Below are 16,868 nucleotides of genomic sequence, written 5' to 3'. Positions count from 1 at the left end.
TAAATCAATCATGAGAAGGTTGTTGAGTAAATTTAATTATTTTCCTGAGAAAATTTGAAGCGTTGTGTCTTGGTTATATAATCGTGGACGGATTCAACTATTTTCTGGTTTACACAGGGAGTAAGTTCTTTGTTTCCCTTAAGAATGGTATCCAGGTTATAACCGGTAGTGTAAAAATACATATTAAGTCTTATCCGAGTATAGTTACGGCAAGTAAGGAAATAGTGTAGGGCGTTTTCACTCTGATGTCCACAAGAACAACAAGGGCTGTCTATTAAATGTCTGTTATACTTATCGGCGTTTAGGTCGCTACATCCGAGCCTGAGGCTCTGGTTTTGTACTGCGAGGATAATGATCAGGTTTTTATGTAGATTGAAACATTTAATTATTTATTTTGATGCATGTTTAAATAATTTCAATTAAAGTTCAATAATTAAAGTACAGAAAAAGATATGATAATATTACCGCAATGATATAGATAATGGGAAACAAAGATTGAACTTAAAGTCCAAAACTAATTTTAAAAAGTTTGGTGGGTGAATATAAATATAACTATTTTTCATCATTTTTTATTAAATACGAAATATTTTTCATTACATTGCATTTCGAATATGAAACAATATCGGATTTAATTAAGTAAACATACATTGTTCGAATAAAAAACACACAAAATGACTTAATGTATTTGGATATAAAAATACACGAATTGTGGTATTCCTTGTAATCAGCATCACAACACAACCATCACAAAATAACAGACGCAATATTGACTCAACGAAAACATACACTTGAGCATTACAACCTTGGAGTCAATTTGTACCGATGGACATGGGAGCTAAATAGCAAAACCTTTCTATTTCTGTTAAGAACAATTAGCTTAGATCATTCAGGCTATTTTACTGTCTAACGCCTAATGTTAGACTATTTTCTGTCTAATGGTTTACATGACTCTGTGGGTCAACATGAACTGTGAAGAAAGTTCAATTGCATCCGTCCAAAAACTCATAAGTGATAGTTTTAGCCTGATGCAGGTGTTCTTTCGACATACCCCAAAACGCCTTTGTTGACATGAACGTGTGTCGGCAACTAACTGCTAAATCTAAAGAAATATTTCTTTTATATATTTTTAAAGCAACGAAGTTAAAGTCAACGAACCACTCGATGACAACGGTTCATTGACTGTCTACTGTGTAAACTGCCTCTCGATATGATGGAGTTTAACGGTGTGATCATCCATTGATGATCGGAGTATGGGATGCTTGGAAGTGTTGCGAGATATTGGCGTTACCAGAGTTTATCATTATTTTTGGGGAGCACGTTATCAAAATATCGTCGCACACTTTACGTTGATGTTTGAGTCACTGACGACCATGTGCTAATCGTATACACCAGTCCGTTCGTCTTGAGTCAATATTAAGCTCAATTATTGGAACTTGCTTTACAAAAACACAGAAAACACACATTCACCTTTTCTAATGTCAGTCGATATCGCACTTTAAGGTACGAACGTTCATTTTTACGAATAAACACGCTTTTTGTCAAGAAACGGTTTCTCCCAGTACGATTCATTTGGGAAGGTGTCCGAGTAAGAAGATGACGTGTTCTCAATCGGCTGTTATATGTTTATTTGAAACTTTCGATGGAGAAGATTTTGGAATTCCAAAGCTAATATTTCAGAAGGTTTAAATGATGGATGTTTGAAACGTGATCTGCAAGGGCAAACAGAGAATGTGCAGAATATCATAAACTCCATGTCACCGGTTCATGCGTCAGAAAAATATTAAAACACAAAAGGGACATTTGAATAATCACGAAGGAATTTGATTATCAAATATTGAATGATCTGAGAAATGTTCCCAGAAAATAGGAAAACACATCAGTGACAGTGGCGTGTTTGTTATTAGTCTGTGGAGGTTGGCGGTGTGGGGATAAAATGGATACAGAAAAATAGAATTCATTCGGACAAATTATACTGTATTTCCATGCTTGCCCTTTATGTTTTTCGGGGCGGTGGGGTAGCCTAGTGGTAAAAGTTTTCGCCCGCCACGCCGAAGACCAAGGTTCTATTGCCCACGTGGGTACAATGTGTGAAGCCCATTTCTGGTGTCCCCCGCCGTGATATTCCTGGAATATTGCTAAAAGGCATAAAACCATGCTCACTCACTCACTCTTGTCTGTGGGTTCGATTCTAACTCCATCATCACTTGGTCATGTTGTCACTACAATTACGAATCTTGGGTTGTCAGCACCGTATTTGTGGGTGTCATCAAAATTAATCGTACATGCCTTGTAGACTGTAACGTTGAAACACTGTTGATAGCTGAACTCACATTTATGAGAAGCCAATACTTATGAATGCCTTAACGTCAATGCTACCTCAACAGTACCTTTGTGCTACACGATCTACCCAAACGTAGGTCATACCTTATTCTAGACGTCACGGTGTCGTTGTCGTAATGACGTTGCAGCAGTACTCGTATGTTTATCGCAGATGTCTTCAGTACAAAAAACGCCATGCCCATAAGAACATCAGATGTATGTCATGGAGGCGTATAGCAATGTTGAAGGTCTTTACCTGGCGTTCTAGCAATAATATCCTTGTAACAATACTTGTAGGGAGGAAATTCAATGTACAACATACCATACATATTATATCATAGATATGTATAACAAACATAAAGGTCCAATGTGTATTGGTGTACGGGTCATGACAGTGTTGTAGCAGCAATTGTAAGGAAGAAATTCACCGTAATGAACTGTTATGTTAATACAAGCATCCGCAGATAGATAGATAGATAGATAGATAGATAGACAGATAGATAGATAGATAGATAGATAGATGATTGAGAGAGTGAGTTTATTTTTACGCCGCACTCAGCAATATTCCAGCTATATGGCGGCGGTCTGTAAATAATCGAGTCTGGACCAGAAAATCCAGTGATCGACACCATGAGCATCGATCTGCGCAATTGGGAACCGATGACATGTGTCAACCAAGTCAGCGGACATGACCACCCGATCCCGTTAGTCGCCTCTTACGACAAGCATAGTCACCTTTTGTGGCAAGCATGTGTTGCTGAAGACCTATTCTACCCGGGTCTTCACGGGTTAGATAGATATATATAAAGACAATGAAGACGTAACACTGTTCAACTGACCGACCGCGCACACGTAAAAGTAAACATTTCGCCAAACATTATATGAATGGATCACTAAATATGACATTTCTACAAACACACCAAAAACAAAAAGGCTCATACTGAGATGTTACTTAAAACAGGAGGAAATTCATTTTTTTAAATTTGAGTAAGGTGTTCAGTTCACGTGTTCTCGTAAGTGCAAATAACTAGCCAGTGAACCATGTGGAACATCGTACCGCGCACACGACACAACGACAACGGCCCTGTTCCACAAAGCGGCTTCAGCAATACGATCATCGTAAAGGTGACGCATGTAAAAGTATAAGGATATAGGAGAGCTCGTTGTAGAACTATGCCCTGATTATGGATCAGCTAACCTTCTATATCACATCGTGCACTCAGAACGGGCCACCTTAAGTGGCAGGCCTATAATTCTAACATATAAATATTAAAATGTATTAGAACATTTTTTTTATAAATGATTATATAAGTGCATTGAAAAATATGGCAAGCACAAAGAAGCATCTGTTCATCAATGGCATATTATAAACCCGGCCTCTTATTTAGGATGACAGATCTGTCTTCTGTTACAACGCAGTTTCCGTTTTGAAATATCAAACCGTGTTTATGTAACTTAGAAGCATTTCCTCAACAGTCTGGTAACAGCTACATCACATACGACAAGTGTATTGGTGTTTTTAATGTCCTCTTTAACGTCAAGACCACGTGGATATATTACGAGACACGTTGGCCTAGGAACAGTGATGCCCAACAAACAGGAAATAAACACAAAATCCTACAGCACAACTTACAGTATAACAAACAGGAGGCCCTGTCCTTTCATGTCCGTCTTCCTATATGCCATACATGAAGTACATGTTATTAATTTGATCATTCTAGTAAGAATATTGTTTTCCTGACGGGATGTTTGTAACTTTAAAGTAATAGCGTGTATGCAGATGGCTGGGTTATTTGCGATGTCAGTGTATATAACGCCTCAGACATATTCCCTAACCCCAACTTCTTTTACCAAACTTCCCATCGTCAACACAATGGAGGAAGAGTGTCTCGAGACTTCTAAACTCTGTAAGCTATGTTTTAACTTTAAAGGCAACCTGCTTCAGCTTTTTGCTAGCCTCTAAGCATACTCGAAATGCACCAACCGTTAATGCGCCTGAGAAGATTCAAGGTATTGGCTAAAGTCCCACTCCCATTTTGTGTAGTTTGTCAGTAAATATTAAACGTCAATGACAGAAAAATAAAAAGCATTCTGTAACTGCAGAATCAAATTACAATGAGCGTAAAAGTAAACATTTCCACAAAATTATATGAATGGATGACTGAATATGACATTTCTACAAACACACCCAAAACAAAAAACTCAAACCGAGATGTTACTTGTTGTACCCCTTCGAGATCAGCCTTCTTATTTTTCCTCTTTTTCATGTTGTCTGTGACATCGCTTAAGGATTCATCATCATCATCATCATCATCATCATCATTTTCCATTTCAGGACATCGTATAAAGGTCTTTGTACGTTATTTAAACAGGAAAAAATACATTTTTTTTAAATAAAGTAAGTTGTTTAGTGCATAAGTGTTCTCGTCAGTGCAGACAACTAGCTAGTGAATCACGTGGAACATTGTACCTTGAAAAACTGTTTGAAATTAGAATAATTGCAAAAACAACCCACTTGCTTGAGCTTTCTTTCGTGATCAGATGTCAATGTCAATGAGACATCAATATTGACCAAATACTTGCAATAACAGAACATCCCAATATATTTCATGATACTCAAACATACGCTGCATGTGCTAAATAACTTGTATTTGTGTTTCAACAATGTAATTTCGTTGGCAAACATTGTTCTCTCTATTAACATATAAATAATCTCTCAAGTACAGCCCCCATCCATGTCCCAGACTTGATCTTGTTTTCCACACAAACTCGGACCCTCTCTCAGACCCAAATATGTTGGTTCGCACTCTGATCTATACCTGCATATGAGATTGTTTGATGAAAGCAGCAAATATCAAATCCAAAGCTAAAACACAAAAAATCCCAAGTCAAATTGGCATACAAAGTTTGCGGCCGAGCTACGCTGAACCTTAGCTGGCCAGACTACAGGGTCCAGTAATGCGGTGTTTGCAGGATGGATTTCGCAATTGACATTTCAAAGACACATTTGCTCCAGTTTGAACCCAGCTGTGTCGTTAACGACAAAAGTTACCAGGTATGTGAACCTGGAACAAATATGGTTTCAGACAATGGCTCCAGCTCGTCATCGGTGCCTCACCATGATTGGAGGACAAACATAACTGACCAAAACTAATACACTTGCGCCCATTGCCTGTGATTTGGAGGGAGTGGCCTAGCTTTAGCTCAAGTCAAATTATCTTGTTCAACAATCAACTTCCTCTTCAACAGATAACACGGACGTATCAGCGGACATGTTTGGCTAAGAACACATCGTTCATCTCTGGCACACATCAACAGTTAACCATATATAGTCAGGGGTTCGGAGAATTATATACGGTGGATCTAACAGAATTTATACCTTACATAACAGTACACTTTGCTATGTGAATAATAGACAGTGCAATGTTGGTTTTGCTACTTGAAACAAAAGTAAAACGATTACCTGAAAACTCCAGTGAATTGTATCCGAAATGATACTATACTTCAAGCAATATTTCATTGTCAAGTAATCCTACTAAAGCGAGTGAGTTTAGTTTTACGCCGCACTCAACAATATTCCAGCTATTTGGCGACGGTCTGAAAATAATCGAGTCTGGACCAGACAATCCAGTGATCGACACCATGAGCATCGATCTGCGCAATTGGGAACCGATGACATGTGTCAACCAAGTCAGCGGACATGACCACCCGATCCCGTTACTCGCCTCTTACGACAAGCATGGGTTACTGAAGATCAATATTCTAACCCGGACCTTCACGGGTACCTACTAAAGTGAAAGATTTATGAATATACGTATGTGATAAAGGTCGAGACTCATGCTGATGTCGCTTTATTTGAAAGTCGAGGATTCTAGAGATATAGATCATATAACATCACAAACACATCCACTGAGTTCAGCGACCCCGACTAGTCGAATAAATGTATGTCAGATCAACATAAATGCATTTGTCGATGCAAGAAGAAATCTCACTTCACAACTGACTCCCTGTCTTCCTTAGCCCCTGATGCGTAGAGAAAGGGTTTCCTGAATGAAACTCGCTAAAGACCCGGCCTACCCACCGGTAATGGAGCACAAGAATTTCAAACATTTGAAAGGTCTGAGTACCTTTTGAACTGGGAATCATTATTTGTCAATAGAGCATTATTTTTGCCCCGCGGTCTAGTGGGCGGCGAGGGGGAGCACGATCACTAAAAAGATAAACCTCTTTTTGTTGAGGGCTGTTATTCAAGGGTCAGGAGTATCATAGGATGTACGTATTGTATTCAAAGGCACAGAGGGATTTCATTTTGCTGTACAACCGCGCCACTGTAGAACGACGATAAACGGGTGTATGAAAAACATGATTTGTACAGCAAGTGAAAACATAATATCTGTTCAGTTCAGTTCACCATAGACGAGGCGGCAAAGTGTTTAGTCATCAAGTGTCATGTTACCAAGCAAGTATGACTTTCAAACATAGCAGTGGGGATAAATTCAATGCGGTAGGAATACATCTGGATCGGATGTACAAAACTCGTTAGGTGGAAGACGGACAAACTTTATGGATGAATAACTTCTTATGCAGGTGATGGGACGTTTCGATACAGATTCGTGTATCGTTGTAAATGCCACTCAAAGACATTACTCGTGCGGTGGTGTAATTGAAGCGACGGAGGCCCGAATTATTTCCCTACACGGGTACAATGGATGAAGTCTGCCGTCAACGCCAGAAAATAACCAGTCTCGATTATCCGACCAAATATTTCGTTGGATAGTTAAAAGCAAAATGGCGGTGAAAATCTAGACAAACATAACATAAACGTTGGGGCTGACAGGGCAGAGAGAAACAACAGTATTTTCCACGGAATACGACATAGGTTTACACTGAAAATTACACCGTTGTACACAAAGTACAATAACAGTGTTGTACACTGTTACAACTACACTGCACAATAATGGCAACACTGTTATACGAGTACAACACGACTATACATGACACATAACAACACAGTTGTTCATGGAACACAAAAACAGTGTTATACTTGACAGTTGTACACTGTTACAACTACACTGCACAATAATGCCAACACTGTTATTCCACGGGTACAACACGACTATACATGACACATAACAACACAGTTGTACATGGAACACAAAAACAGTGTTATATACGACAGTTGTACACTGCACAATAATGGCAACACTGTTATACAACGGATACAACACGACTATACATGACACGTAACAACACAGTAGTACATGGAATACAACAGTGTTATACACGACAGTTGTACACTGCACAATAATGGCAACACTGTTATACAACGGATACAACACGACTATACATGACACGTAACAACACAGTAGTACATGGAATACAACAGTGTTATACACGACAGTTGTACACTGCACAATAATGGCAACACTGTTATACAACGGATACAACATGACTATACATGACACGTAACATAACAGTAGTACATGGAATACAACAGTGTTATACACGACAGTTGTACACTGCACAATAATGGCAACACTGTTATACAACGGATACAACACGACTATACATGACACGTAACAACACAGTAGTACATGGAATACAACAGTGTTATACACGACAGTTGTACACTGCACAATAATGGCAACACTGTTATACAACGGATACAACACGACTATACATGACACGTAACATAACAGTAGTACATGGAATACAACAGTGTTATACACGACAGTTGTACACTGCACAATAATGGCAACACTGTTATACAACGGATACAACACGACTACACATGACACGTAACAACACAGTTGTACATGGAATACAACAACAGTGCTAAACACGAGATACAGTACTCTGTACAGACAGCCATTGTACACCGGATACAACACGAGAGTACAAAAATAAAAGAACAATGCTGCACGTAGAAACAACAACAGTGTTGTACACGGGGCACAACAGACTTTACATGCCATACCGTATCACAGCTGTACAAAAGTGATGTAATACAACACAGTTGTACACGGAATACAACAATTGAATGGTACTGTGTGCAATACTTCTCTTCATGATATGTTGATAAGTTTGAGACGTTTGAGACAAACTGGACGTAAAACGCAATGATTGTCTAACAAACACGAGACTTCACAATGTATGTATACATGTATATCCATCTACACAATACGCCATTGTGGACAACATGGGTTATGTAAGAAGCTACCGTCATTTTATGTCGCAAGTTTTGCCGCCTTGTTTGTTGAACTCTATGAACCTCGGATTTCACAATAGTGTGTATTGCCACGACTCAATTTATGATTCATAATTCATGAATATATTTATAGAATTCATTTTACAAGCATGTCTGTGAATACAAAGAAACCTGACAATAGTTTGATAAAATATAGAGCATACCTTAACATATGTTTTACGATAAAAGACCACACAACAGCTCATTGTATGTTTTAAAGTTCATCTTCCTTCTGTAGATTGTGACAGCGATAAATATATAAAAGTTGAACATTAAATGCACGATTACAAGAAAATTATCAGACGCTAGGAGGTCATTTGCAGGGTCATAAATTATGAGAGTCAGCATCTGTGACTCCGTAATAAAATGCAAATATAAAAGAAGAAATTGTTATTCTTAAATATGAATATGAACAATTAAGCATAGATAACTAATCCTTCTTCGCATAAGACTCTTTATCTGGAGTAATGTATTCAAGACGGAAACTGTAAATGTTAAATATAATGTACACATTTCACATTAAATGGTCCGGATTTAATGATTTTATGAGGTATCATATGGATGTGGAAAGGGTTTTGTGGTTTCTATGTATGCACTGCTAAAACGTTTATGTCTAATTGTATGTCTCAGGGGGAATGAATTTGTATAACGCAAGTTTAAACAGTCTTTACGTATATTGCGTCAGGCAGCTTCACGTGGGAGGGGGTCGTGGAGTAAAGTGTTGGCTCATCACGCCGAAGACCAGGGTTCGATTCCCCACATGGGTACAATGTGTGAAGCCTATTTTCTGGTGTGCCCCGCCGTGATATTGCTGGAATATTGCTAAAGGCGGCGTAAAACCATACTCACTCACGTGAACTAAACATTTATAATTTTAGTTAATCCACGAGAGTGAGTGTGGTGCTGACAATCCAAGGTTCGTAATCTGACATTCGATGGTATGATCATCGGATCTTGGAGCACACAGGGAAAGCAACTCCACAGACCATATGGTGACTCCTAACACGAGTGAGTGAGTTTAATTTTACGCCGCACTCAGCAATATTCCAGCTATATGGCGGCGGTCTGTAAATAATCGAGTCTGGACCAGACAATCCAGTGATCAACAGCATGAGCATCGATCTGCGCAATTGGGCACCGATGACATGTGTCAACCAAGTCAGCGAGCCTGACCACCCGATCCCGTTAGTCGCTCTTACGACAAGCATAGTCGCCTTTGTGGCAAGCATGGGTTGCTGAAGACCTATTCTACCCCGGATCTTCACGGGTCTCCTAACAACAGACACCCACCCGTATTTCGTAGATTTATGACTTTCATTTCAACATGCATGTTGACGAAATTGAGAAGAAAAAATGTAACACTGTAAACAATGTTCCCATATATTTTGAAGTGTACCAATGCACAGAGAGAGAGAGAGAGAGAGAGAGAGAGAGAGAGAGAGAGAGGGAGGGAGGGAGAGAGTTAGAGAGAGAGAGAGAGGGGGAGGGAGGGGGAGGGAGAGAGAGAGAGAGAGAGAGAGAGAGGGAGAGAGAGAGAGAGAGAGATTCTCGGAGTGGCGAACGATCACCTTTAGTAACTGAGACATCATGGCAGGACTAGGGCTTCGCCAGGTTTAATTACACTAATTTAATGTTAGAGAGAGAGAGAGAGAGTTAGGAGAGAGAGAGAGTTAGAGAGAGAGAGAGAGGTTAGAGAGAGAGAGGGCTAGAGAGAGAGAGAGAGAGCTAGAGTTAGAGTGAGAGAGTTAGAGAGAGAGAGACATGACATACACTGTTAGCTGATTCAATCGTGTTTACAGAAGAAAATGCTTAGCAACACAACTCTGAATGCTAAAGTAACACCAGCTGTAATTAGGACAGCTTAAATATTTCAAATACCTACCAACAATTACAAATATATAAGTACATTTCTATAGATATATGCTTTCACGGATAGCAAGGGTCAAATCGTTTGTTTCAGATAGAGGTTGTTATTGTGAGTTGTAACTTTTGCCAAATCGAATATTTTCCAAAGTCATGGTAGATTTGCTTTGGTAATACAGACATATGCTGCTCAATTATGTTTCAATATCACCAGTCAAACGGGTTTTACCATCAACCAAAGTAGTGGATTCATCAATGCCTTATTTTGGGGGGACATCGTTACCTCCGCTACCGTCTGTGAAAAGTGCTCTGATATACAACATAACACGAACCACACACCATGGTCAGTTACCTTCAGCATTAACCAATAGCAGGCCATGTACATTTGTGGATAAGCCCAAACACATGTCAATGCCAGAAACGTAGTCTTCTACATTAATTCATCGACGACGTCAAGTCGCAAACCTTTAGGTTTGATACACGGCGCCTTGACGGCAGCCATGGAGAGACTTGCTCATTACAACCAGGGGAGACTATATAAGACTGTTCTGGAGTATCCCTGTTACAACCACTAATCCTGTGATAATACCACTCAGCTTCACCTATGACCTCACTCAGATCCCAGGGACCCTGTTTGACCACTCGGTGTGATGGAAATAGTGGCGGGTCAGGTTGACGGTCCGTTTGAAGTGGTGACCTAACCCTAATCTAGCTTCTGCGGCAGCCGAGCGTCTCGGGTGGTATAACTGTACACACGAAGAGGCAGATTGGGGATGGTATCATCTGGGTCTACAACCTGTTCCTGACCTTCAGTAACGGGAACGTTAATGGCTAAGTGGCGTTCTATGCTCTTGTCTCTAATAGACGTGTAGAACTTCCACAAATATTAATTCTTAAGTTTAACAGTGACAAGATAATTCATGTTCTGCGGAATAATTACTTCTTGAAAGAACTGAATTATTCATCCGAGTGCGTGGCACATGACATATATCAACGTTAATAGCTACATGACCGTTGGTGCTGAACGCTTTTAGAGGGTTCAACTTAAATGCAACGTGTGCCTTTGACTTTTAACAGATGGATTTCTTCCAGATAATTATCACTTAACGTGACATGAACCCCTACATATACCTGACATCGCTCTATTCGATAATCACATTTAAATGATAACAATGACTGGAAACACAAGTAAAACAAAACGCGTTGGTGGTTTCGATTGTCGTCTTAAAAGGTTCCGGAGTGTTGGGGTAGCCTAGTGGTTAAAGCGTTCACGTTGAAGGCCCAGGTTCAATTCCCCACATGAGTACAATGTATGAAGCGCATTTCTGGTGTCCCCCGCCATGATATTGCTGGACTATTGCTAAAAGCGGCGTAAAACTAAACTCATTCACTCACACTCATTTAAAATTTTCCATGAAACTGACAATAAATATTAGCTAATCAAAACGCTTTGGTGGCTCCGACTGCCGTTTTAAACGGTTCCTGGGAACTGACAAGGTTGTGTCATAGGTCCGTTGTTGTTATGTATTTCTCCTTGTGGACAGCTCGTCAATACACCTGTGTGGCTGTGAGGGGCCGGGGTCGATGACGACGATGTTGTTTGTTGCATTCTCCACATATATGTAACCATCAAAGGCATTGGATGGCGCCTCGGCATCTAAACAAATGGTTCTGTTCGACACGTTACACAATCGCTGCCCGTTATATTTCTGGTAAGGTCATTGTCATGTTTCAAGAGGAATGTAGATTTTGTAACTATGGTGTCATTTCTGTTTAGTATCCTTGTCCGCTTTTTTCAACAGTAATTTTAGAAACTGGCGTGCAGTTCCGTAGTTTGAAAGCGACATCACAAGGACATGGCTCGCATAGTTGCTATAATGCATACACAGAAAACATAGTACTGTTCTCGTGCCGTATATCCCCAGCACTTTCAACCAAGTTTCCCTATTGGAAAGCCCACCGTGTGTTATAGATATGTAGAAAGTTCTTGAAAATGTGCTTTCGGTGGGATCACTACAATATGTCAGAACCACCAAAATAAGGACGTAATAGCGATTTTAAGTATTTATAATAACCAGTAACCTCTTGTACTTCAAAACCAAATGGAAAGAGTGAGTTTGGTTTTACGCCGCTTTGAGCATAATTCCAGCAATATCACGGCGGGGGACACCAGAAATGGCTTCCACATTGTACCGATGTGGGGAATCGAACAGCGGTCTTCGGCGTGACGAGCGAACGTTTTAACCACTAGGATACCCTACTCTCCCCCCAACAGCACACACCCCCACACACCCTAGATGGAAAGACCTTAACAGTTAAGATCTGGGGAAAGGGCAAATGCTGGGCAATAACCTGAGTAAAGACCCCCCAAAATGGGACAAAGTCTTTTTGTTTTGTTTTAATGTCTATGCGCGTACATTTAAGCTGGCCGATGAGAGGAACGTTAACCCTAGTTCAAAATACCTTGTTGGGATCCTTTGGGTATTATATCTGTGACGGCATACCAGAACTAGTAATTTGATCTATTTTAGGGTATTTATCTATGAACGTCCGATAGGACCCTAATTCCAAAACTGTTTTTGTAACCCCCGGCTGCCTTCAGGATATATGTAAACACTGCCGCATTGTCGTTTCGTGACTACTTGTTATATAAGTTATTGTGCTTTGGCGTCTCGACAGTAGCCCCGTTGTGGGTGTTGAGTGTCTCATGCCCAACCAGTACGTGATGTAGGGTGGTGTGTTTTAAACACGTCACTGTGCTCATAAGACAGCGCCTAGATTGTTGTACCATAAGTTAAAAAACACCTCGTAATGAGCTACATCGTGATATTCGGTGTTAAATACTTAGCTGTATACCTTGTGTAGTTAACCACTTCGTCTAGTGTTAATCCTAGTAGTAGGTACCCAAAAGGCGCCCACGTCTCCGTTATGTCCCAGCATTTAAGGGTTTAAATTCTACAACCTAGAATGTTTCTGTAAAAAATCTGGGGTTTTGCAGTGCCTAGGTTAATCCTTGCGATGAGCTGACTCAAACTGACGAATATCTACGCCCAGTTCCAAAATCCACCCATCGATTCAGCATCTCATCACTTCGACTTCATAATCAGCCCACCGCATCCATTCTGACCCAGCGTAGGGCGACGTAAAACGCCGGACGCACCGCGGCCCCAAACGGCCTTGGCAATCTACAATCTACAGGAAAGAAACCGGAACACTCCTACATTCCTAAACCAAAACAACTTCAAAATATCTCACACACGCACCTTACCCTAGAGGCAGAGCAGGATCGATTTCAATTGGATTAGACTGTGGAGTTGAGTTTTGCATATATTTTTAACACCACCTCCAACTGAAGTTCCTCCAATGTTAAATTCAAGGCTTGTGGTTACACGGATTACAGTGAAGTATTAAGGTAGTATTAAAAGTATCGAACAACAGGTCATACTTGGTTAAGGAATGGTGAAGTCTTTTGTTCCCCGAGTTTGCCATTCCGATAAGCACCAGCTACCTGCCTTCCCCGGATGTTTAAACATTTAACGGATAACGATTATGCAAGAACATTGCAGAAAAAGTGAGAAAAAATATTTAGGAAATCCACAGTGGGGGCACATGAAACAGAAAAAGAAATCCCATGTCGAGGATAAATGTCATGCATTTTCATCTAGAATTACGTGTTGTTCTGTCAAGAGGAAACCCGTGTCGCTTCGAATCAATGGAGAATGTCGTTCTCGTCCCGCAAAGGAAATAGATGGCATGCAAAGGGGAGACAACTTATCGTGGAAACGTTACTGGAAGGAAAACAACCGGTAAACGCTCTGAAACACTGCCCAACACATTTTTTTCATTGATTTAGTAAGAAAATGCTTCCACTGGGTAGAACTACCGCGTTTTCTACTCAGCTAGGAAATAGAAAATTCAGGAAAGGTAACAGCAAATGCCATCAAATGCCTCGGGGAAAAAACTAACTGCAAAATCTCCCTCGAGGTGAAATTGACAGCATAAGTTGTGCTATGTACATAGCTTTTTTTCTTACAACAGTAAATCCTTATCAACAAGTATTATTAATGCCTCGGGGTCATTGATTGAAAGGGGGACACATATAAGGTGTAATCTAGATTTTCAGTGAATGGTGGAAAGAACAAAGGAGTATTTATGACGCAGATTTAAACGATCTTGGACTGAGCTAGTGTTAAAAACGGCATCCCTGCAGGAATAATTCATTTGTCGCTATTGTTTCACAGACTATCATTTTGGGGTTGCCACATATTATCCACCTCATTATACATGAAACGGTATTATAAATCGGATAATTTCAGAAAGAGGGGCGTCTTTGACAATGGTGTTAATGAACCAGGTATTGTTTTTCCCGACGCCATTTTCGATCAATACATCTAATGACGTATTCAAGCGTGTCAGTGTTAAGGAGAAATACAGGTTTCTTAACCGTTATGGATCTGGCAATTTATTTGCAATTTTTTAGTTTTTTAAAGTGATGTTTTGACAGGTGAGTCGACAGCTCATGTTTTATCAATCCGTTATGTACGAAAAACCCATTAGTTTTGAAAAATAGACAAAAAGAACAATGCATAGGTTTATGTAACAATTCCTCTCTACTTGACTGATACATCTGACATGACTGATACATCTAGCCTAACACAACTAGCGTTCTGTGGTTGTACTCGATCACCGTGTTGTAGCATTCAGTACATCACAGTTGTTTCGTGTTGTATCAGTCATACTGCACTCAAGGCTATAGACTGACTGACTGAATGAATGAATGACTGGATGGATGGATAGATGAATGAATGAACGGATGAACGAACGAATGAATGAGTGAATGGATGAATGAATGGATGGACGAATGAATGAATGAATGAATGAATGAAGTACCGCTGTATATACTCCAGGTGGAGATGTATGATCACGCCCATGTCCAACTAATGCCGATACTAACCCCTGTGTATTTTGAGACAAATGTTAGACCTTAATCACGAGGAATTAAAGTATTGTACACCTGTACACCGGCCTTGAAGGACTATAACAATGACTGAACAATACTGGGTAATGCGCTTGTCATATTACCAAGCAAGCTGTCGGTTGGTCGTATTTGATGAAGACACGCATATACAGACGCGCCTGGTGATGCGTGGAAATTATTGCCAGTGTAGCAATCCACGATGGATACAGTTCTACGTATACATCTTCATCAGTACTATCATTACCATCGGTGTTGTTAACGCATTGTGATGTGATCACCAGTCGTTCATGAATCAATAACTAGACACATAGATCTCTACTCACCCTACCAGAACATCCTATCCTCAAAAATGGTACTCGATCCTTGTTTAGATGGTGACACTGTGGAGAGAATGAATACGCCAACAACCGCACCCCAGTACGCCCGACACTGCCCGTACCGTAACACCAAACCGTCAACACACCTATACGCACTGCTTTGCCTCACCGCACTTAACCCTTAAAGTGTCGACAGGGCATGACGATATTTCAAAACAGTGTGTGTGAACTGCATAAAAATCGTTTACCTTGTTCAGCGATGTGGATGCTAACAGTCCGTGCTGCTTGGTCGCGGTAATCTCATCGACTGACCGGGGAAGTCAACACGTTCGATCAAGGCCCTTGGGGACAGTCAGGGCTAAAAATAGCTGGAGGGAAGCCGTACTTGCAGAGCGACTGAGGCAATCCTCTCGGATGGAGAGAAAGCTAGTTGTGCCGATTACAGCATCACGGAGAGCGCTGGAGAAGGGGTCTTTGAAGCAGAAAGGATCTCGGCAGGTACTGTAGCGGGAGAATGAGTGGCGAGGTAGACGTCACGCTTCCTGCTCGCGTATCTATAAGCTTCTTACAGGGCCAGAAGATTGTGATCGTTTACAAAGGGCAGAAATTCTGCCAATGTCTGCAACAATTTGTAGTATTTAGTTAAATACGTTGCGTTTATTCTCATCATGTTGCAAATACATTATTGAGAGCCTTACAATGAAATGCTGCGTTGGTACATATACATGTATTTCAAGATTATTGAGGTGTAATATATTTGAAACATCAAGAAAGCGAACTTCATGAATTTGATTTTGTTTTGTTTGTTGTTTAACGCGGCACTCAGCAATATTCCAGCTATATGGCGGCGGTGTGTAAATAATCGAGTCTGGACCAGACAATCCAGTGATCAACAACAACAGCATCGATGTACACATACGATACCATTAAATGTGTCAACCAAGTCAGCGAGCCTGACCACCCGATGCCATAAGATGCCTCTTACAACAAGCATGGGTAACTGAAAATCAATTCTAACCCGGATCTTCACGGGTATAATGAAAATAAAATGTCGTGGTTTACAGTATGTGTGGTTTTATTACGCTTTTAGCAATTCCGACAGTATCATAACGGGGAACACCAAAATGTTCTTCACATACACTGT

At 40.3% G+C, this 16,868-nt stretch overlaps 1 protein-coding gene across 3 annotated transcripts in view; it reads right to left on the bottom strand.

Moving 5' to 3' along the window:
* The window catches only part of LOC124270135, a 47,680-nt gene extending 31,468 nt beyond the window's left edge, over positions 1-16,212 (bottom strand). Inside the window, exon 1 of one of the 3 annotated variants that reach the window (XM_046705155.1) lies at positions 15,973-16,212. The gene's annotated coding sequence lies outside the window, so the exon portion shown is untranslated. Of the gene's footprint in view, positions 1-15,730; positions 15,884-15,972 lie in introns of those variants that run through there. The other 2 variants (XM_046705154.1, XM_046705156.1) reach the window with 2 other exon arrangements.
* Positions 16,213-16,868: the final 656 nt, after the last annotated feature.

Source organism: Haliotis rubra, unplaced genomic scaffold, assembly GCF_003918875.1.
Source record: "Haliotis rubra isolate DU_JTF1 unplaced genomic scaffold, ASM391887v1 Scf15, whole genome shotgun sequence".
Taxonomy (NCBI): domain Eukaryota; kingdom Metazoa; phylum Mollusca; class Gastropoda; order Lepetellida; family Haliotidae; genus Haliotis; species Haliotis rubra.
The sequence above is the reverse complement of the archived record's forward strand: the minus strand, read 5'-3'. Positions and strand labels throughout refer to the sequence as shown.